The sequence below is a fragment of the Numenius arquata genome, chromosome Z (genome assembly GCF_964106895.1).
Source record: "Numenius arquata chromosome Z, bNumArq3.hap1.1, whole genome shotgun sequence".
In the NCBI taxonomy this organism is placed as follows: Eukaryota; Metazoa; Chordata; class Aves; order Charadriiformes; family Scolopacidae; genus Numenius; species Numenius arquata.
Window position 1 is genome coordinate 75,235,693 of NC_133616.1, and position 24,456 is coordinate 75,260,148.

General features: G+C 43.6%; 1 protein-coding gene across 9 annotated transcripts in view; it reads right to left on the reverse strand.

Moving 5' to 3' along the window:
- Nucleotides 1–24,456, reverse strand: part of PALM2AKAP2 (PALM2 and AKAP2 fusion) — a 227,267-nt gene that overhangs the window by 26,120 nt on the left and 176,691 nt on the right. The gene's annotated exons all lie outside the window — the stretch shown is intronic.

Consider the following 24,456-nt stretch of genomic DNA (forward strand, 5'->3'; position numbering starts at 1 on the left):
ATAATGCTTCTACAGATGAAAAGTATTACTGCCCCCATTTTGCAGAAACAGATGCTAACATGCAGGAAGAGTAGGCGATTCTTCCCAAGTTAGAAAAATGACATGGCAACAGCAAGGAATGTTCATGTCTCAGTGGATCACTCCTGGTCAACAAACACAGGGTAGAATTACGTGGTGCTGGAAAGACATGGGGTCTTTCTCCAGCCCACACGGAAACCCACACATGACTGGACCTGGGAGACAGGAAGCATTCACAACTCCCACGGCATGAAGAACACCACAAGGAGCATGACAAGGACCAGAGTCATGGTCTCCTCCCTCCCACTGCTTTGATCTGCAGTGCAGATGCACTGGATTCATATTTCTCCCTTATGTGCTGCCTCTGCTCTCATGGAGGGTATTCAAGGAAACACTATTTACATTCTGCTATGGGCAGATTTTACCCATCAAGCAGCTTTCTGGACTTCCTGTGAGTAAAGTCTGAAGGAGCTTTTGATTAAGCTGGTAATATGTTAATGAATTTCTCAATAAGTCTTTACTGCTTACAGGCAAAAAAAGGAAACACCAAAGGAAAAGAAGAGGGCATTTTCAACGTTATTCTTCAAAAAGAACTTGCTAACTTTTGTTAACTCTTCCTAACACCCAAAAACCAGAAGTGACACATCTATTCACTTTGACTAGCATTTTAAAAGAGAAACTTGGTATCTGAAGTCTCCGTCTCCCTTTCCAGATGTGTTTCTATGTAGTACAACTGCTGAAGCATGGGCTTGGGAAGTACAAGGCACTGATCACACCCCTGGGGTCACCCGACGCGGGCACCCTTGTCTGCTAGTCACCCGCCGCCCTTGTTGTCCTTTATCCTGCCTGCTATTAATACACACGGCAGCAGAAGATGATCAGCCAGGAGCACAATGGCACTTACCAGTGACCTGAACAATCACGTTGCCTCGGGTTTTATAAAGGCAGTAAATAAACATGTGGCACACCTTAGGGAATTAAAGCCAGCCAGTCAGAAGAGCTCCCTTTCTAAAAGCACTTTGAAAGAGTTTTCTGTCTAATTATGTAGTTGTACAGAGTTGAAGACAATGCTGATTTCAGCCACTAGATATTTTCTTCTTAATTGTGCTTAACATTGGGAAAAACCTTTAAAAACAAACAATCTGCTTTTGTCTATATGTAAACTTGACATACTTCACTGGTTCTACTTGTACTTCACTTTCTGTTGAACCTAGAAATTATTCAGCTGAAGTTTCTAGCAGTGCTTTTCTTAAAGCATATTGCATTTTTCACCATTTAAATATCCAGATGAGGCCAGTTTCTCTTCTAGTCCTATTAAAAATATATTCAAAAAATCAGATGTTCTGCAAACAAACACAGAACAACCGGTATAAAAAGTCCTTACTTTTTTGAGTGGGAACAGCCAGAATGAAAGAATAAACTTTCTTTTAACATGAAAGGGCAAGAATTGCTCTTGATTTGCCTGCAGAGCCCCAGGTACCATGACACAACAGGTACTCAAGTGACAGAACTAAGACTTGCTGGTGCAAAATGGGGGATGTTGCTGTCTGGAACAGTCTGTCCAGAGGGACACAGGCGTCAGCGCAGGACTGTTGGCTGTCTCCTTTCACACAAACCATGAGTAAGCCATCAGGCTCCTGCTAATATTTGCTTCTAATCAGACAGATCAAAGCCACTAGTGAGATTGGCAGCCCACTACATGTCTTCTGTGGCCACTTCAACGGACGCAGAAAATCAGGTAATGAAGCTATACACCCCAGCCACTGAAACCCACCTCCCTGCAGAGCCAAACCAGAGGCAAAGGGCCCCCCAGTCTTGTGCTTCGAGTGCCCCCATGCCATGGACCTGGGAATATGCCCCTGATTGCCCCAGAGACCCCATTCACTACAACATGTCTACTTCCATCACTGCTTTAATGTATGAAACATTTCAGATCATACCACGTTCGAGTATTCAAGTTAGGGAACAGAACGACAGACGCAGCATTTTACCAATTTCTTAATGAGTAAGAGCCCATCCTCTCATCATAGCTGCAATCCATAGCTCACAATTAAGGCACATACACGTAATTGTCCAATCAGGGCACGCATTTATGACAGTATGTGATTGTGAAAGTGCATGTGTCTGTGCAATTAGTATGGCACGCCATTATATAATAAGACAACTATGCAGTAAAAACTATGAGGAAACATTGCTACTTAAGGGAGAGAGCCTTTCTTTGCTGGGGATTAGTAACTGAGCAAGGAGGAGGGCTCCCAGCAGGGCAAAGAAACCAGGGAGGAATGGTAGAGGAGGAAAAAAATATGATTAAAAAAACCACCCAGTTTTCCCCTCAACACATTCTGGCAGAATCTGGGTACAATTTTGTGAGGTCATGGCAATGAGAGTATGCTCCAGACACTCCTGTGAGGAGCAGAAGTCAATCTACTGATGAATTACTCAAAGAAGGTAACTGAGAAGATTGTAAGGATGGAAGCAGCTGACAAAAGGAAGCTTTTCAAGATAGCCCAGGCCACCGAGCCTGTCCAGGCTAACTGGATGGGTCTGGGAAAATGGCACACGCTGGGATGACGACATCATGGGTGGGAGGAGGCTTGGAGGAGGAGGGTGGTGGGATGCACACAGACCCCCTGCCTCAGCTGTTTGGTAGAAGGAGGCGAGCCTGCCAGGGGGCTGCTTTTGCTCCTCGGTGATAAGTATGTACCAACAGCTTTGTATTTGCCACCTACAGGGAGGAGGCTTTTCAAAGCCTGCACCGTTACAAAGGCCTGTAAATGGGAAAAGGGCTGCATTCAATCCTAATTGTAGTCAGCAACACAGCGTTCACAGTGATTCCCATACACTGCTCATCTAGACCCAGATTTCCCAGAAGTTACTGTTACATTTACATAGTTTCTGAATGTGCATTCATTTCTGCTTAAGTCAAGATGCAACTGGGTAATTAGTGTCATTTATACAATGCTGCTGCACTTTAGTAAACTGCAGTTATTAGCAGCTTAGAGAATTATTAGCATATTTCCTCCTTGGTTGAATTCTTTATCTACAAAAGTGTAAGTGTTTGGGCAATCAACTCTTTTAGAAGGAAAAAATGTGGGTGTGCTACTAGCAAGACACAGCGAATGTACTGCCAGTGCCTGCCTTTGTTTGATGCAACAGAAAATGCGTCTGACAACAAGTGGGAGGCAATTCTTCTGAGCCACATCGACATTCTTCTGAAGCAACAGTGTTGGGGGGGGAGAGAGGAAAAGATTAAACAAAGTTTAAACATAGTGTAAAAAACCTGAAACACAGTTTCCTCATTGTGGGCTTCTACCAGTTACTCCAGCCAAGTTTCAGGACAGCTTTTGGTACTGTTAGTCTCCTGGTATCACTAGCATTGTTGACTTTCCATTTCTTCAAATTTCATTTTCCTTTGGAGACGTCCTGCACTGGACCTGCTTCTCCTCCCGCTGCCTGATCACTGAGCCAGTGCTTTGTTCCACCCCTTCCCCTCTGCTCTTCGATCTGACTCTTGGGTCTACCACGCCTTTAGTAGTTGAAGTACAACAGCATAACTTAAAATCACATTTGCGTACAGTTGACTCACTAATCCACAACTCCCTGCTGATGTCAATCATCTTCCCTCTCTTCACTTACTGTCTTGGCCTGCCTCTCCCACATCTCTTTGCAAAGAAGAGGGAACCAAATGATGGATTTGCTAGGGCGCTGAGTCTGGCAAACCTTCAAGAAAGCGGCTGCTTTCATTCAGCTCATCCTTTTGAAGAACGCAGTCACCATCTGCATCACAGATGGAGCCAGTCCCAAGCGCTGTGAAGATACAGAAGTCATCTGCACCTCTGTGCTTCCAGATGGCCACCCTGTCCAGCAAGAAAACCTCTAGCCAACACAGGTATTGCTCTACTCTTGCTAGCAACAGCAAGTATTTCTTTAGAGAAGTCGTTGTCTGTAGAAGAATTCTATGACACAGAAGTGTTGCAATTCCTAACAAGCACGAAAAGCAAAAGAAGAATCATACAAGGTGTTAGTACCCATCCCTCAGCTCATGCTCACTACTACACAACGGGTGCTCAGAAAGGTGGCCACCATCCCACCCCATCCCAGATGGGAAGGACAGCCCCAACTGTCTCATGTTGGCTGGTGTGCTCCCTACCTCCCACAGCAGTTGCCACCCCATCCACCTCCAAAAATATGGTGATCCTCCTCACCACTGGAAGAACAAGATTGCTCCAGGTGAGAGCCCCTGCAGAAAGCAGGCTGAAGAAATGTGCCAACACTTAAAAATTTTCTGTTCTGGTGAGCTAAGAGAAAGCAGCAGCAGAGAAAAACTCTTCAGAAAGATCCTGGAACTGGAGAACAAAAGGGATGCAGCTGATAATGGAGGGCTCAAGGAAAGGACAGGGATTTCTACTCGTGCTACCTACGGGAATCATGTCTTTTCATTTAAAAAATGAAAAAAAAAAGCCCCAAACTTTTTGCTGCTGTGCCAAAAGGTCCCATTTTTCCATACAATATTTTTATACTGACTCCTAAGGGTTTTACAAATAGTATGGAAAGTGTTGTCCAAAAAAGATTTCAATTTTTCACTTAAAGAAATTGGATAAAATTCAAGTTTCAGAAAAAAAAAAATAATCCCCAAATCCTGCTGCCAAATTTTGTTGAATTTAAGACATGTCAAGCACATGCTGGCACTGTCTTGAATAGTTCCATTCATAATCCTACTTGCACACAAAATGCAAAACCTGCCTGTTCCTCTCACAGTGCAGTACACAGTGTCTTCAATACACACATGGAAACCATTTCTGATGACTAAAATGCTTTAGCACTGTCACCAGTGACACTCTCTGTGAGCAGCTCTGTGCTCTTCAGTCTGAGGTAGCCGGACAGTATAACAGACAAATTTTCTTTACAAAAAACTGGTTTATCTCCCTCTAATCACTTCAGAAATCACGAGAGTATATTCTGAAAATCGCTGCAACTTCATACTACCTCCCTGTAAGAAGCAGTGGGGGGCTCTTCTGGAATACAAATAGTAATAAGGGATGTGAGGACACATTGCCCCGAACAAGTGGCTACTTGGAGAGCTTGCTGGGTGACATTTTCCTGAGTGGTTTTCCATATGTCCTTTTTTTGTTTGTTTTAGAGAAGAAGTCATGATTGCATTTGCCCAGAAAGCATGTGAAAGACTTTGCAATTTTCTTTTTCATTCCAGCTGAGCTACAGGTTTCAGCTTTCCCATGTGATACACTATAAAGCTCTTTCATCAAATCAAAGTCCAATCTTCTTTTGTTGCTGCAATAAATTAAGAATGGAGAAAAATGTCTCAAAAATTATGAATACTTTAAGGAGGAGCATATACTGTATGGTAGGATATTTTAATGATGAGTGATAGCGTATTTTTCCAAACATATCTCTATAGCTCCAGTATTTTCAAAGACAAGCAGCTGAAGCTTTTTCTGGGCAAGCCAGGATACACCTTTGGAATAACCCCAACTGTCTTCCCACTTCCCATAAATTGAAAGCAGTCTTCTACAGGTCGGAAACTACCCAATCCTTTATGCCAGTTATTTTTTCTTGCTCCCTAAAAATATAGATCTGGTCTCTCTTGTGAAGAATTTGCAACCCTAAGGACTGGATTTTTACTATTGCTACAGAGGCAAGAAAAACAGGTTCCTTCTTCTTTAAATTAAATGCTTGTGCAGTTGTTGTGAAAAAACCAACAACCCAAAAGGCTGACCACTTTTTAGCAAATATTTTCATTCCTGCAAAGACCTGGTACAAGAACCTGCATTCAAAAGAGCATTCTCTTGTTCTCTGCTACGTTGTCTTCTTGTAACGTAGGTCAGCCTGAAAGTGCAACTGAATTAGAGCAGTAAATGCATGCATAAGAAGGCATTTCATCCAGAAAAATGTGGGTTTTGACTCTCTCATCACTCTCATCAGTTCAAATCCCACTCCTGATGCTCCTTTCACTTCCAAATTGATTTCTGTCTCAAAACAAAAAGGCACAATTAGGTATTAATTCTTCTATTGCTTCACTCAGTTCCCCAGGACAGAATGACCAGGACAGCACAGCCTGTGTGAGGGCATGGGAAATAAACCAGTGCTGCAAAGAAGAGGCAGCACGAGACTCAAGGTCAATACGAATGTATTAGCGTATTAATCAACCACAACACTACAGATAGTTAGTACTTTTTTAACTGTGTTACACATTTTTCCTAAGGTTTATTTTTCCATGACTTGTCTCTAAAATCTGTCTTTGAACGCTTACAACAGCTGGGATATTGGATTTACAAAGCATGTGGTGCTAAGTCACTTAAAATGGTAAATATGATCTCCTCAAGCAGTCTCCAATGCTACCTGAGGAAGTGACATGGTTTACTGGAGGAAATGAAGAGCACCACATCCAACTAACACATTTTGGGGCCAGTCTTGTTTAATATCTTTATTGATGATCTAGATAAGGGGATTGAGTGCACCCTCAGTAAGTTTGGAGATGACACCAAACTAGGTGGGAGTGTTGATCTGCTTGAGGGTCAGAAGGCTCTGCAGAGGGATCTGGACAGGTTGGATCAATGGGCCAAGGCCAATGGGATGAGGTTTAATAAGGCCAAGTGCTGGGTCCTGCATTTCGGTCACAACAACCCCAGGCAACGCCACAGGCTTGGGGAAGAGTGGCTGGAAAGCTGCCCAGCAGAAAAGGACCTGGGGATGTTGGTGGACAGACAGCTTAACATGAGCCAGCAGTGTGCTCAGGTGGCCAAGAAGGCCAACGGCATCCTGGCCTGTATCAGGAACAGCGTGGCCAGCAGGAGTAGGGAAGTGATGGTGCCTCTGTACTGGGCACTGGTGAGGCCTCACCTCGAGTGCTGTGTTCAGTTCTGGGCCCCTCACTACAGGAAGGACATTGAGCTGCTGGAGCGTGTCCAGAGGAGAGTCACCAAGCTGGTGAGGGGTCTAGAGAACAAGTCCTATGAGGAGAGGCTGAGGGAACTGGGCATGTTTAGTTTGGAGAAGAGGAGGCTGAGGGGGGACCTCACTGCCTTCTACAACTACCTGAAAGGAGGGTGTAGAGAGGTGGGTGTTGGCCTCTTCTCCCAAGGGAATAATGACAGGACCAGAGGAAATGGTGTAAAGTTGCGGCAGGGGAGGTTTAGATTAGATATTAGGAAGAATTACTTTACTGAGAGAGTGGTCAGGCCCTGGAACAGCCTGCCCAGGGAGGTGGTGGAGTCGCCATCCCTGGAGGTATTTAAGAAACGTGTAAACATGGCACTTCAGGCATGCTCTAGTGCCCGAGATTGTTGGTTTGCGTTTGTGGGTGGGGTGGTGTGTGGTTGTGGGTGTTTGTTTTGTGTGGTTTTTGTTTTTTGTTTTGGGTTTGGGTTTGGTTTTTTTTTGTGGTTGGACTCGATGATCTCAAAGGTCCCTTCCAACCAAGAAGATTCTGTGATTCTGATTCTGTGATAAGGAGCATTACACAATTAGTGAATTGTCCACTACCTGGCAGGGAGTACAAGGTATAATACAATCCTTAAAGAACAGAGGGAGAATTTCTTCCTCACAGCTGAAGGTCACAGGTGAGCTCCTGTGCCATGAACTGCTGCATCTTCGGAGTCCACTTGGAATAGGCTCCCCTCAGTGGGTGCTGGTGGATCTGAGATCAGAGCTCATGGCTCTGTTGTCAGCAGCCCTCTCTCATGTTCAGCCTCTGGTTTGATGTTAAGTGAAAGCAGAGAAATCCCATTTGAATAAGGACAGAAAAAATGTTCAGCTTAAAAGGGTGCCCAATATAGATACTGAGATGAGCAGAACATGGCTTCTGAATGTATGCATGAAAAATCACAGTTTCGCAAAATGCTGCCGTTGAAATCTGCCCAGCACACGTCGAGGATGGAACAATTGCTCTGGCAAAGCATGATCTAATCCCAGCGGGGAGGGGAAAGGACGCTAAACTAAGCCTTGCTTTTAATACTCTCTAACCCATCTAGATAATGTCAGCACAAGGAAAGGGTGACCTTTACGGTCACTTGCATGAAAAAACAATGAGACAAGGGGATTTCCAAAATTCCTTAGTCTTTTCATCAGGGGTGGGGGGTTCCTGTTCCATCTAAAGAACGGAGCTACATCCCTCTTCTGTAAATGCAAGATCTGGAGAAAAACACTGGCATATTAATCATTTTGGTGCATGAGAAAGGGACCTCCTGAGGAAGGAATCTGGGTTAGGCAGGGGCAGGAGGAAGGCAGTAAATGGAGACAAAAGGCCATGCAGTTCACTTGTTCTCCGAGCAGATCTTAGGACTGCTAGGAAAACTATTTTAATGCATTGGAGGAATAGAGATAAACCTGCCATAAGCACACAAGTAGGCTTTCTGAGATGTATTAGTATTAAAGTCTTCCGATGATACAGATTCTTTCACTGGCTGATACAGTTCTGTAAATCTTTCATAAATGGCCTAAACTGCATTTTCTGAACAAAGATATATGATCTCTCTACACTGGAGCTCTTTCACCACTTACTTTCAAGGGCAATATAGTAGGAACTGAATACTTTAACTGAAGCAAGTACCAACAAACCTTTGCAAACAAAGCCTAAGATAGATTATTTTTCACTTTCTTTCACTTATTGCTTCACAAACGCCAACTGCTGGAGATCATACTGCTTTTAACTATTTCCTTAAGCCTAATTAATACTTGCTGCACATATAAAGGGCATGGCTGTTCAAGATCTACTGGAATTTGACAGTAGAGATGCTGCAGAGAGGGCAAAAGGAACAAATGATGCTCAGAAATGTGAAAAAAAGCTAAACACCTATTTCTCTTTGAGAGCTGAAGAAGGTTAAGAATTATTTCTAATTCTTTGCCTCTATCAGTAGGACTTGTTACAGCTGCTCTCATCCATTAGATTAAGACCCATCACAGCAAAATCTCCTTAAACAAAGGGATGCCTAGGTAATCGTGCATGGTGCAGTGCGTCTCACCCAATGGTACCCTGCTCTGCCCGGAGCACAAAGAGCTGGACAGTGTTTATTTCACTGCAGCAGTGAGCCCAGGGAGGGTTAGAGTACCAGGGCTGAACCAGCCAGCTGGCTTGAGCACTCTATGGGTTGCCTTCTTCACAGTTTTTCAAGGAAATGGGGTTATTTTAAAGCTAAAGCCCCCTAAAACTATTCTCTATAAAGAGAGTGCACGCAGTGGCTTAAAAAGGTCCTGATTTATATTTAGCTTTACCCAAAATGTTTTTCAGGCTGTTACCTCCAGACTCAGGCAAAAGCAGATGACTGGAACATTATCAAAGGAAAACTGAGAGGACATTAAGAGAGAGGAAATCTAGCCTAGTCCTAGCTCAAAAATCACTCGAATTACCTAAGTGGTGAGAGGGAAAATACGACAGTGATCAAAGGCTGTAACTGAAGTCTCTGCCAATAGCTGCGTTACGCATACAAGTGGGGAGAGAAGCCACTTCCAACAAGGGCCTGGCACACCACCTCCCCTGAGTCACGTTCTCCGGTGTCTCACTGTGCTCAGAGCCCATCAGGAAACCACCACACAAAAATGCCTTCACTCCAGCCCCCCTCTTCCAGAAACACACCACGTTGAAACCAGCGTTTGGGCTACAAGCTAGAGGTTTTACTCAAAAGCCAAAAACCTCGTAACTCTAGTGGGTTGCAGTTCGCAGGGCTCTTCCTCAAAGGGCAGGCACGTAATTTAGCTTTCTGCATGGTGCTTGTGGAAAAACACCCATTCAAAGACACACACCCACAAAATTGAAACCGCTACCGTTAAAACGCTAAGTCCAATGTAGCCAAGATGATCAGGGGAATTTGACACACCATTTCAACAAATGCCCAGCTAATAAGTGATATTTAACAGCAAAAGAAGTCGGACTACAGGGTCTACAGAACAGTTTTGCTAGTTAAGAGGCTAAATGTGTCCAGTCTCTAAAAAGGAGGATGTTGCTAAATTCTCCACATGCCATTGCTGGACCCAGGCTATAAATACGACCCACCATGTGAGTCAGGCATTGTGAGCAGTTAGCAACTTCGTCTAAGCTTTGCTCGCAACACAAACTAAGCACTACAGTCATCTCACTATCTCCCGCAGGAGAATATTTCATTGAAAGTGAGACTTGGATAGGATTCTTCTTTTCCTCATTCCTTATTTGGGAAAAAAGGCAGTTGAGAAATCCCGGGGAATAAGATGTTCCCTTTCAGCACCTACTACTTCCCCTCCCTCTGCCCCTGCTCTCCGCCGCAATTCCAACCAAAGACTCATTATTCCTTCTTTTCCTGCTGAAAAGCCACTGATTAAATGACCTACAGCACATCTGGACTACATTAGGATATTATTTGATTAAGGCATTCATCACTTGCTCTTTCAGCAAGTGGAGAATTAAGATAATGGTGAGGGAAAATAGTGTTAACTGAACTGGCTGTTCCAGCTCAAACTGCTCTGCTTGAAATGTCCGATTGCTCCAGCCCCTCAGTTGTGGGTAGGTTTTTTTTTCCTAATCACAGAAAAATGATATAATCATTGGTTAATTCATTTAATGCTGTCAAGATGATTAACGCCATGTAAGCCGTTACGTTAAGGGTTGCTGTCATTTGTATTTCTCAGACAAGTTGGTGTCTGATCGGAAATGCTTGCTGGGAGGTGTGTCAAACACTCATAAAAAGGCTCCCCACTAAACTCCAAGCAGCACCTCACATTTCTGCACAAACAGGAGCTAGACACATTCCAGGTCATGTTGCTTTAGAAGAGAGGAGGAACAGACAAAAATGGCTTAACTAGATCTGCTCAAAAAGACTATTTTTTATTACCCCATGACACATTACTGAATTTTCAGTATTTGAAGTGGCTGCATTAGGCTTCAGCTATGGAGTCTGTGTATGTAAAGACCAAAGCACAGGGTAAAAGGAAAGGTCATGTTGTCTTGGCTTTCACATACTTTACCCTAAAATATCCTTCCTCATTTCTCAGGAGCTAAAGAATGTGCTATCCTGGTGCATGCACAGAGGTATAAACTAACTGTCACAGTGAGCATTAAATGCCATAGAAACCAGGAATGCTGTTGCTGCTAAATATGACTGCTCATAGTACTATGCTTAATTTCCTTCACTGCTAAACGGCTAAAAGATGAAGCTGAACAGACACCCTTAAAGACTCTTTATCAACTGAAGTTTGCTTTAGTGTCAAGAAGAATAACACACTTGACTACTGGGAAACATAACTCCCCCCCTCCCCCCCCAAGAACAATTAAAGAATTCAGCTAAAAAGCTTTGCTAGTGCTGCCTAAACAATATAGACACTAAACACGTGGGTAGTTATCACATGTACAGGATGTACAAATGTATCTTTTCTCCCTAGAACCAGTATCCTACTACTGTATTACACACAAGTAGAAAGTTGTAAATCTCAGAAAGCTCTGCCTACTGTTGTTTATAAGGAACAGACTAGCCATAGAGCAACGAATTCCACAGCCTCACAGGGAAGAATGGTATTTTAAATACTCCTCCCGCTATCAAATGATAAAGGCTCAACGAACGTTAGAAGTCACAGGTCAGAAATCTTAGCTTACCCTTTCTCTCTCACTCTGTGTTCTTGTAAACTCTGAAGCAAACCCAAAAAATGTTGTTTTCCACAAGAGCCTTCACTTTTTTTGGCTTGTTAAGTCAAATTCCTTCCCCAGCTTGTTATAGGACTGTGATGTCATAGGCTGAGGGAGGGCTGTTTTTTTTAAAAAAAAGAGGCAGCCCACACCCTCAGCCCATTCACACAAAGAGGCTGTTTTAAGCGGAAAATGCCAGTTCATGCTACTCAAAAAGAGCATGACTTCACTTAACCTGTAAGGGAGCCACCTCCTTAGAGATCCCTTCAAAAGCATCGTGTTGGCAACAGACCCAAAGACCTGTTTTCAGCAAGCATAAGCCGGGGGTTTACTGTTGTGGGGCTTTTTTTTTTTATCGAGGGGGTGGGTGGCGAAGGCACAACCCAACAACACAGCATGTGGCTGGCTTTGTACTAGAAAGCAGCAATTACACCAAGGGCTGCTGTGAAAGGCACAAGTGCCAAGCGGTAATTTACAGTATTTTTTACCTACTAGGAAACAAAAAAAAAAAACAAAAAAAAGGATTGGCAATATTCTTTCTACAGGAGAGGTTTAGACATTAACTGGAGTGCTTAGGGCACCTTTGGTAACCTTCTGAAGACTCAGGTCAGGGCAGTGGTCTCCAGCCTGAACGAAATGTGTCAGCCACGTGGAAAGCAGCTGAAGACAGGGAATGTTAAAAAAAAAAAATATTAGAAGGGAGGGTGACTGGGAAAAAAAGAACAATGTTTTCTACAGCACAGTACTTGTTCACTACTGCTGCCTGAGGGCTAGTGACATTTGAGTACCTCTGGATTAGGTTTCCTGGAGGCTTGGTAGTTTAAGCTAAAAACATGAGCTATACTGACCAGGCATCCCCTGCGAAGGCTCTCTGGACTTTGGGTTAAAATGGCTTGAATTCAGTGTCACCTTGTATGTGTTGCTATAGATGACATAGCTTAAATGTTGGATTAGCATATTTTACTCACCCAAAGAACTACAAAAGATACTAATTTGCTTTCTTACTACTTCTAGGGCACCAGCAAAGGGAAGGCACAGTTACCCTCTACCAGCAGTGATAAAAAAGAACAGCAGTGGTATTTTTGATGCGGGAACCCTTGAAGGCAGTGGTAGCTCACTTCATCTGATGCTTGACCACCTGCCTGAGCCACGTTAAATAAGGCAAGTCAGGCCTCTACAGTTTTAAAATGGGTAGGTAAGAAGCTCCTTGTCACCTGTTGAATGAATCTATGAAACCAGAATGGAAATGAGGTTTTCACAGGAAAAAAAAGATACTCAACATCCCTGACCTAAAATAGAACTAAGAGTGGCTTTGGTGTGCCTGAAGTGACAGGAAATACTGTGTGCTTTCATATACCACTTCTCACACTGTCTTGACAAGGGGCAGATATTATGATACACAGTTATAACTTTCCCCATACTGGCATTTTTTTCTCCTTGAATCATTCAAGAATTTTACACTATGATGAGGGATAAATACCTCACAGAGAAATTAAATTCTGTGTTAAACTGTATGGATTTAAAATGCAATTTCTATAGCTCCTTATTGATTAAATAGGAAGTTCAAGTAGCCCTGCTTCACGTGTGGCCACTGAAGGCGTAGAAGGTCACAAGATATTTATCTTAAGTACTCTCCCTGCCACCAACCATCTAAAGCCCCACATGCCTGGGAGGTCACTGGAGGACAGAGCTGTAACTGGAGCACTACCCAGGTGAGCAGGAGATGGTGCTCAGGACACTCGTTTGCTACAGATTCACAGGAGTTGCCCACTTGACAAGCAAATACTCAATTTTTCACTGAAATCTAAAAGAGTTGCACTAGAAAATAGTTTGGGGTTTTGTGTTTGTTTTTGTTTGTTTGTTTTTTTCTTTTTTTTTTTTTTTTTTTTAAATAATCTGTTTCTCAAACCAATTAGATTGTGGAAAAGAGGAATAACAACATTTCCTAGACATACTGGTATGTTATAAGAATGAACTGGGCTGTTGGTAATGAAGATCTTGTATACAGTACAGCAATGTAGCTTAGTAGCAAAGGCAGCAGATGCACCCTGTTCAACCCTATTCTCCTAGACATGGCCTCAAATAAGCAAACAACCTTTTTCCTCTCAGGAATTCAGACCCACTATTACCATCAACTTTAAATACGTTGATTTTTGGTTTTGGAGGTTTTTTTTCCATTAAAGCGTTAGTCCCTTCCAATAATAATAAACTTTAAATTTATTAAAAAATTTAATAAATTCTAGTACTCTTTGTTGAAGTGAAAAGCTTGAACAGAAACTTGAAATGGCTGAATGATCAAGAAACAAGTAAAAGTGCCAGAAGTCTATCTCAATGTGGTCAAAGAATACTTTAAAATGATTCCTTTCAACTTCTTGAATTGCAAAGGTTCTCGACATGTCTTCATTTTAACCCATGCCTCCTGCATGACGGTAAGCAGTAAGTCACTGGGCCGTAGGTTCTCTAAATCTCGCCATACTGGAAAGCAGTAAGCGTACAAGGACTGAGATGGGGTGGAGAATCTGTATGAACATCACAGATCCACCGAACAACCAGCAAGTGTTGTCTCCTGGAGACATCAAGGGCAGGATTATAAAAGACAGAGTGATGCTGGCCTCAGAATCTGAGCAAAAAGGAGCATTTCGAAGTGAATTAAACTTATCAATGAGAAAGACTCCAACTGGCCACAAGACTACTTCTGTCTATGCCAGCAGGCCACCTGTAAAAGCAGATGAGATGTGTAAGCAAGAGGTCAACCAGTCAAAAAAAAAAAAAAAAAGATGAAGGTGACACCATGTCCTCTGCAACGACCTTGTGACTTTGGGAAACTTCGTTAATTCAAAGCAGCCCTCCTTTGCAAACCTTCAAGATACATGACGAGGCACTGGATGTGGGGATGAAGCTAAGCTGTCTAAGCTATGAGCATTTCTGTGAGAAGCTGTCTCAGATTTTAGCTGCTGGCTGCAACTTGTGGTTATGGTTAAACAAAGCAGGGACCACGAATTCTTTAAAAATGTGGCAGAAACAGAGATCTGCAGTGTTATACCTCCCGATTAAGCAGTAGCAGAACTACAGTGGTCACATAAACTCAAGCCCTTTCAGCTACCTCAGGACACAGATGCTTTCCTATCAGCCCAAAGACCTTCCCACACTGGAGATAACTGTACCACTTGAACCACAGGGTCGTCGCTACAACCTGTTGTAAAGGGCTAATTCTAATCTTGAAACATGTGCTTGGAGGGAAAAGGAAAAAACAACAACAAAAAAAGAGGTGCTGCTCTTTATGGAAAGTGTATGCAAGCTTAAGATAAACCAAAGAAATCCTCTTGTGCATACCTTTCCTGTTCAAGGAATAAACACTGAGTCTGCCTGACTTTCTGAGCCTGTCGGACTAGCACCCCTGTATGACCTAAATTCAAGACGTGCAATAGCAGAAGAAAAAAACAAATACCAGAAGTATTCCCTTACCTCCTTCTGTACCAACAGCCTTTTTGCAGCATATATCTCATTATAAAAGTGTTATCTCTCTCCTTTGTATCACAGGAGAATTGCCTGCAGACGAAGGAAGGTCTTACCGGACTAGAGTCACCATTTCAGCTCGTTATCTTCAAACTATATTATCTCCACAGATCTCTCTGTCTGGGACTGTAAAATGACAAGTGCCCCACAAGGCTGGCTGCTGGAAGCAAAACTGGTGCTTGAGCATGCAACTGCTGGAGTTCACTAAACATTTTAAGGATCCCCTTCTCATTTCTAATACCTCCTCTACAAACCTACCCTATCAAGCCAGCAGAGAAATAAATATGGGTGGTGAACATTGGAGGATGTCATGTGCAAGGGATCCAGAGTGAATCAGCAAAGATACAGCAGATACGGTAAGGCTTTTAATGCCAGCCCTTGTCACTGGCTGGTTCAGTGACTTTTGGCTTTTTAGTGAACTGCTCCATTCTTCAGCCTTCTCTCCAGGTAAAACATTTCTGACTTCTCTGAGTGGTGTGAGGAGATGCAGGGAGCACAGGTTGGGACATGGGGGGGGGCAGTTTTCTGTGCAGGTGCCCATCCACCCATGATGCTGGTCAGGTCACACCTGCTCACAAGACAATTTTCAGCAGAGAGTGCTCACAGCAGCCAGGGAAGCCAATCTGACAGAATTCCTTCTTGCAACAAATACTCTTTAAAAATAAATAGTTTTCTTGGATATTTCCTCATGTGGAAGTGGCTATTTGATAACTAGCAATTACAAAGAATTTAATCTGGTGAGCCATCTTAATTGTTCTTCCTCCTCCTTTTGCGGAAATCACACACTTTAAACCCAAAAGCCACTTCTATTTATTTTATGAGAACAAATTGTCTCTGTCAGTTTAATTTCCCCTGGTGCTGTAACTGGACTTGCTGTTCTTACAAAGACGACTCGGATAAGACAGAAATAAAACCAATTTCTGGGGATAGGCTGCACGGACAGCTCACTCACACCTCAAACCTCTCCTTTTCAGAGTAACCCCCCCCCCCAACATCTGCATTTCAGACAAACTCTGGTCTGCCACCATAGCAGCAGCTGAATAACTGCTCATCAAGAATTACCCAAGGATGGCCACCGAAATAAATTTTCGAGAGGATATTGTCACATTAAACCTTTATGAGGGAGCAGAGAGCTCTTCCCTTTCATCACTGCTTTGCATCTTCTGGGCAACTCACAGTGGGGAGGTGCAGCCTGGTCACTTGCTGCTGCCCACTTTCACAGGGGAAGGGACCAGCGCCAGGCTCTGTCCCTGCTTGCTGTCGGGACATCATGTGTCTTCTCATGATGGAGAAAGACTACAGCTTCTTCAGAAAGAAAATGCCTCTGGTGTGTATTGGCAGCATGAACATGTACTGGCAGCTGAACTGGATAATGTAAGTAGGACTCGCACCTCAGAAACCTTTAACCCTGGTGAAAACCAAGAGTTTGTGTTCAAGCCAACTCAAAGAATACCTCTCTTGATGCTACTTGGATTCAAATTAATTTCCAAGGCTAAAAATGGTCTTCATCCTTCTCATTTCCCATGCTGAACATGTAAAACTTCTTAAAAGATGTATTCACGCTTGACTGCTCTGAAAACTGGGGCTTGGGGGCATCTCCACTCAGAGAGAAAACAGCACGTGGCATGGTTACTACTCCCAGTATGGCAAACATAAAATAGCTTGTCAAAGTTACAAGGGCTGGAGCCATAAATGCCAATCAGCTGACAGCACAAGATTTCATGAAGATGGCTGGAAAAACAACTGAGAAAGGCCATACAGCATCCCACTTACTTGTTTTCTTCATATCCTTACAGTTAATATATGACTGTTCATCTCCTTATCTACTCTAGCAATCAAACAAAGAATTGGAAATGACAAATTACTTCTGTTTGTTGCAAGCCATATATAGGGAGAAAGACTTACTCTCCCTTCTCATCTTTTCTCAGCTTTTTCAGTACCTCTCAAAAGCACTGGCTTATCTACATGCCTCTGGACAGGCTGGAGAGGTAGGCCCAGGTAAACCTCATGAGGTTCAACAAGAGCAAGTGCAGGGTTCTGCACCTGGGCTGGAACAATCCCCACTATCAATACAGACTAGGGGATGAGGTATTAGAAAGGAGCCCTAAGGAAAGGGACTTGGGGGTGTTGGTGGATGAGAAGCTCAACATGAGCCGGCAACGTGCACTGGCAGCCCAGAAAGCCAACCACATCCTGGGCTGCATCAAGAGAAGTGTGGCCAGCAGGTCACGGGAGGTGATTCTACCCCTCTACTCTGCGCTCGTGAGACCCCACCTGGAGTACTGTGTCCAGCTTTGGAGTCTCAACACAGGAAGGACCTGGACGTGTTGGAACGGGTCCAGCAGAGGGCCACGAAGATGATCAGAGGGATGGAGCACCTCCCCTACGAAGACAGGCTGAGAGAGCTGGGGTTGTTCAGCCTGGAGAAGAGAAGGCTCCAGGAAGACCTCCTAGCAGCCTTCCAATATCTGAAGGGAGCCTACAGGAGAGCCATAGAGGGACTCTTTGTCAGGAAGTGTAGTGACAGGACAAGGGGTAACGGTTTTAAATTGGAAGAGGGGAGATTTAGATTAGATATTAGGAGGAAATTCTTTACTGCAAGGGTAGTGAAGCACTGGAACAGGTTGCCCAGGGAAGTTGTGGATGCCCCATCCCTGGAAGTATTTAAGGCCAGGCTGGATGGGGCTTTGAGCAACCTGCTCTAGTGGAGGTGTCCCTGCCCATGTCAGAGGGGTTGGAACTTGATGATCTCTAAGGTCCCTTCCAACCCAAACCATTCTGTGATTCTGTTGTCGGTGAAAACTGCCACTCCACAACCTGTGACAGCAGAAGCGACCACTGCCACCCAGCGCGATTCCTGTGGCCATGAACTACAGTCACTTCACAGTAAACTTTTCACCTCCGCTCTTCTAAGGTTTAAAAGTCTAAAGCTGGTTTCAGCATCCCTCGCTGGAGAGGCATGCAAGCAAATGAGCTTCTCCTCAGTGTTAAAGGTGAGGTAACTCAAGCTGGCCCGACCCACGCTTGCAATAAGAGTAGGAAGCCACTTTGCCCTCCTGCAGGCCATCTTCAGCTGCTTTGTGCTCCCATGTGTGCACGGACACCAAAGGGGTAACGGGGCAGTCCTCTATCAGCTGCCTGATGGGAATGGTCCTATGCAGGCTCTGGCCTCTCCATAAATACAAGGTGATTTGAAGAAGCTTCCTCTGGACTGATTTTAAACATTGTTAGCACTTGAGATGACCTGTCATCCTACACGCTGAGGCTGCGTCTCAGGCAAACACAAAAGACAAGACAAAAAAAAACCCACCCCACCACCACCCGAGTTAAAACAAGCCATTTATTGTGGTAGCAAGGAAAGCGTGCACAGCGTTTGTTTTGATTTGTTTAGATAAGGTGGCTGGAAACAAAGATCCTTGGGAATTTTGAAAAAGCTAACAGAAAAATGTTTGTTTTAAAACAGAACAAAATGTTTAGGTAACTCCCAGCCTTGCAAGTCGGAGTTATGCCTGTTAATTTGTATTCATTCAGCCTAAATCTGAGCATTTTTACTCTGGTAGGGTCTTAAAGAGTTACATATCCTGCACAGGCGAAGCAGAGAGGATTGTTCAGGGTTATGGGAATCAGGATTTCTTCAGTGGAGTCAAACCTTTTCCCACGTTTATAGAAAATCTACTGAATTTTGAGGGAGCTAGAGGTCGGAAGTCAGAGTGAAAATCCTTCCAGCTGTCTGCAGTTTACCTGGGGTTTCAGAAGAAAGTCAAGTATTATGAGGAGAGCCTCCCATTACCCTCTGTTGAATATGTTAACAAGAGCAGACTTATAGCAAGTTCCTCTAAGCATAACCTGAGAATGTATGGTTGTTGCAGACACAGGGTTGCCATAGCTTTGAACAGACACAGTACTTTAACTAAAAATATAGAGAAAGTCAGAAGGGAGAAATCCCAGCAGTCTGGAAAGAAAAGAACACCTGGATGCAATAACAGCACCCACTGCTATCTGCTGTCTACCTAAAGGAGACCAGTTAAGAAGCACAAGACAACATATCAACATAAACTGGATATGACTAGCCTATTACAAACCAAGAATCAACACTATAAAATGTCAAACAGCCCCAAGCTTAGAAAAGGTGTGTATTTTTTCAAGTTGCATTTAACGCTTCTTTTGCTGTAATTACTCAGCTGTCATTTCGCCTATACTTAATATTGGAAAATGTCTAAACACACCCAATTTTGTTCTACTGCAATTGATTCATTTAATTAATAGGGTAGCTCTGTTTGTTAAACAACCATAGCAACAATAAAATTACTCTATGGCACAGAAAAGACCATCCAGAGTCCTTTTCCCTGACTTGTCCTTCAAACCCTTAGCCCCCTGCCCCTCACCAGCAGAGTTGGGTGTTCAGAGGGAATCCTGCACAGCTGCACAATGACGCTGACTGCTTGACTGACGTTAAGTCTTCCCTGTGACAGGCAGCAACTTCTGAGGCTAAACCTCACAGGAGTCCAGGATGCAAAGAATTGCCATTTTTCCTTGAAAAACAGCTGCACATAGCTTAGGAGGCACAGGCAGTCTATTTCTGGTCTAAAAACCCAGCTTAAGTTAATTTCTCTAAAGCCTTTCGGAAATTCATCATCTTGCTTTCCCATGACTCCAGAAAGGTGTGTGAAAAGCAAACAGAAGTAAGATGTCTGCTGGTCATGGCTTAAAACTGCATCTAGTGCCAACAGGGGATGAAGCCATCCAGCAAGACTGCAGGCATTCAAAGTTGTTGCTTATCAAATGAGCAAGGGCATATCAGGAAATGTTAAGGTATCTTTAATTACAAAAGAAACATCAACATGCATTCCCTAGTTGCAGTGATTTTCTAGTATTTAGAGGCAATTACTTAAAATTTTCCAGTAGTGTCTTATCATTAAGTTTGTGTCAAGGCACTGGCTTATTTTCCTCGTCATTATAAACTTCTTGTAGTGCTCTCTACTATAAAATTAAGCTTTACTGTATTGATGGCAGTGTGGAAAAAGGTATAGATATGATTGCAGTACAAGATCCTACATAAATTCAGCATTAAAACTTGTCATTCTTCAGTAAATTCATCAATGCAATTAATGAATTTCTCTTTAAGCAGGTGAAACTGTGATACAACATGAATTCTAGGGTGACAGGATCCCTCTGAAATTCTGCTGCCTTCTGAGACACAAGATTCAACTGTAAAGCTGAACAGGAGAAAACAGGAATGAACTTGCCAACACTGGATGCACTGAAACAAGCACCATGTTCCACTATAAGCATACTCCTCCTGGTGCAATAATATTTTCTTATTTAAAAAAAATGCTGGGTTGGAAATATCTGAACTGTCTTTCGCACTTTGGAGAGGGAGGTGAAGGAGAATGCTGAAGGAGCTTTTCCATATTGGAGCAGAAAACCCACGCAAAGACAAGAAATTTTCAAGCAGCACAACTTGTCCTAGGACAAAGCATCTGCTCAAAGTTCACATAATCAGAAGAAAAGGCTAAGCACTCTGAAAGTCAACACTTGCATACAGGTTTGCGCATACTTAATCCTGAAGTGTACCTGAGATTATGAAAGTTGTGTGCATTTTAAAGGAAAGATCAATTTAAATAAAAGATGTATAATGCTAAAATGTTGTTAAAGAGACGGCTACAGATATATTTTATTTGTGTGCTAAATGATTAATTCATAGAATACGTGGGGGAGCCCATTTTTTATTGCATAAGAACATTACAATAAGGTTGTCTGATGACATGATTTTTTTTTTTTAATTATTGTCTTGCAAATTTATTTGTCCTCATTTAAGAGCTGATGGTGAAGAGCCCTCTGCCAGTCTGTACTCATGTGAAATGCAGAGAGCTTACAGGACTGTTGCTGATACCCCACTGGGCTGTGTTGCCGTAATTGTCGGTTTCTTTTCACTAGAGATTCAATGTGGACAGCATGAATTAGGCCCTAGATACAGAAATTACAAACTGTTAGGTATTGACAGACCTCAAATCATACTATACAAGCACTGTGCTTTTCGTTGAAACAGTTTAGTAACCTAAGAACTCTCTGGGGCAACTGTTTATCCCCTTTCCTTTTTTTTTTTTTTTTTTAGCAGAGTTGATTTTCCATTGCAGTAAGACCTGTCTACATTTCTTTGACAAGATAAAAACACATTGCAGCGGTTGTGAACACACATTGTGAACACATGGTGTTCATTTCGAAGCTGTCCCTACATTGCTAATCCTCATTATATCCATTCGCAAGATCTAGCAAGTGCAGTTGCAGCAATCTCCATATCAGAAGAAATGTGGTGGCTCCCCAGCTGCTGAAATCTACCCTTCCAGGTGCTCTGCCATATCTGTGTGGGCCACGAGCACTGGGTGCACTGCTGTAAGCAGTGGCATCTTCAAGCTACATTTGTTAATGGAGATGTTTACCACTGACAGAAGACTTGCCAGCTGTGTGCCAGACCCCAAGACAACAGGCCATGACGTGAGACCTCCCGCCATTTCTAATTCAAAGGAACTTCAGCAGCCGTGAGCATCACAGTGGCTCTGTGGGGGAGGTCTGACAGAGACCTTTTCTGTTCTATCACTGCTGAGAGACAAATGGGAGCTGCTGCCTCTTGGAGACTGCAGAACTGGCAATGATGATTACCCACATAAACACACATGTCCGCATTTTCGCTTTTCTGAGTTTTTTTTTTTTCCCAGAATGTTTTCACTTCCTTGCATTGGTCTTTCTTTTTCCTCAAGCTTTCTCTTCAGTGGCAACTGTCCCTCTTCCCCCTCTGGCTTCCTCCATCCACCACCTGCTCACATCTCAGTGAAAGAAGTCACGCTAAGTGTATCAAGCCAAGTTCCTGCCCTGCAGCATCTTGTAATAGTGAGATCCCTGTGGTTTGAGCCTGCTCATCTTGTCTCTGCCCAAGCTGACCTCTGCTGAGGTTCAGTGTACGGATCCCACTCTGAACCCAGTGCTGGAACACAGCTCATCAACCACCCCAGCAGTCCTCCTGCTTGGCATTTTCAAGTGTTGGGATACAATCTGGGGAAATGTATCAGCCTCTAAACCAATGTGCTGTCTCACACTCTAGGCAAACATCAGCGCTGAGACGTTTGTTTTCAATTCCCTCCTCCTATTACAACAATAGCAACAATAAAATCAACGCATAATGATTTCTTGGGCTCGCACCAGCTGCCGAGCAAATTAAGGCTCTAACAATGGTAAGGATGCAGGATTTTGGAAAGCAATTGCAAATATTGTACTAGACCATGTCCACTGTCTGCAGCTGTCTTTAGGGGCAGAGAATTTCACTGAATTTTTAGAGTTGGAAGGGACCATAGAGATCATCTAGTCCAACTCCCCTGCCGAAGCAGGATTGCCCAGAGCATGTCAGAGCATGTTACTCAGGACTGCATCCAGGCGGGTCTTGAAAATCTCCAAAGAAGGGGACTCCACAACCTCCCTGGGCAGCCTGTTCCAGGGCTCTGTCACCCTCACTGTGAAGAAGTTTTAAAGAAGTTTTAAAAAAGTTTTTAAAGAGAAAAGCACTCCCCGGCAGCAATATGCCTGGGAGCCACAGTGATCATACCTGCATAAGGAAAGAACCCACCTCTTCCTCTTCCTGGCATTTTTATATAGAGGGAAACAGAGGGAGCAGCCCCCACGTGGTAACTTGCTGTGGGGCCAGAAGATGACTTTATGCTGAGCTTTACCTCGTGCATCTATGCATATGCCAATATATGCTATCTCATGGCCAATTCCAGGTCTGTGAAAAGCTGCCCAGCTTGGAGTGTCTTCCCAACCTGTACTCCTGTATGATTAATGTAACAGTCTGCACAGAGGCAGCTGGAGAAACATGGGATGGCACTGAAATTTCATTTATTAAAGGATGCAATCTGGAAAGCATAGGCACAAGAAGAAACCCATAAAACCCATCTGTACTTCTTTTCCTCTTACAGGGATGACAGAGAGAATACCTTGCATATCTCTAGTCCCACCACAGAAAGACCTCAAACCACACAGTAGGTACTTCATAACATGCCAGGATATTATCTCCATTCTACAAAATGATCTAAATAAGTGTCTTTTAAAATGACTCCCTTCCTTAGGAGACCACCATCCTAGTACATTTTAGCAAGAGCGTGGAGGTTCAGCCCCCAATTCTCTCCAGAAAGGCAGCCACCACAACTGGGACAACATAAAACTGGGGAATGCTTGAAAAAATAAGAAGCTTAAGCAACACGTCAACTGTCTGACTCATGGCAAGGAACCAAACTTGCGAATCAGATGCCCAGACACTAATGCCTTAGGTATGAGACTGCACCCAAGATGCTGTAAAGGCTCTGAGATGTCTCCATTCCATTTTGCCTGGGAGCTGCTGGTGAATGACTTTGAGCCAACACCTCCTATCCTTCCAGGGCAGGGAAGTCCTTTCCTGCAATGGGGTAAACTGGGCCACAATTTCACCCCAGAATTGTAACATGGTCCAGAGGTACAGGCAGAGAATCTTCAAACTCCGGTAGTTTGGAGTGCTGGAGCGCGTCCAGAGAAGGGCAACGAAGCTGGTGAGGGGTCTGGAGCACAAGTCTTATGACAAGAGGCTACAGGAGCTGGGGTTGTTCAGCCTAGAGAAAAGGAGGCTGAGGGGGAACCTTATTGCTCTCTACAACTACCTGAAAGGAGGTTGTAGGCAGGCGGGGGTTGGTCTCTTCTCCCAAGTCACAGGCGACAGGACTAGAGGAAACGGCCTCAAGTTGTGCCGGGGGAGGTTCAGGTTGGATATTAGGAAGAATTTTTCCACTGAAAGGGTTATCAAGCATTGGAATGGGCTGCCCAGGGAAGTGGTTGAGGCACCATCCCTGGAGGTGTTCAAAAGACAGGTTGACATGGTGCTGGGAGACATGGTTTAGTGATGTTTTTTTTGGTCAGAGTTAGGTTGGTGGTTGGACTAGATGATCTTGAAGGACCCTTCCAACCTAGATGATTCTATGATTCTAGTAAGGGCTGGATTACCATCCTGCGAATTACTTGTGGAGCACCATGAAGTTAAAGATAGCCATAAAAGGGGGAAAGCACATGACTCATTCCTCTGTTCTTAGGTTATTATTCCAGCATGAAACCTAAACAAAATTTGCCCATTTTTAAGCCCCTCCCACTTTCCTGTATGCAGACAACCACAAGGAGGGCAAGGATTGTTGTCAATAAAATGCAGTGTGGGGCTTATTAGAAATTTCTTGTAACAGCCATCCTCTGTCCACAAGTGGAAAACTAAGTGCCCATGGTGGCATCAATCCTTTTTATGGTTTTAT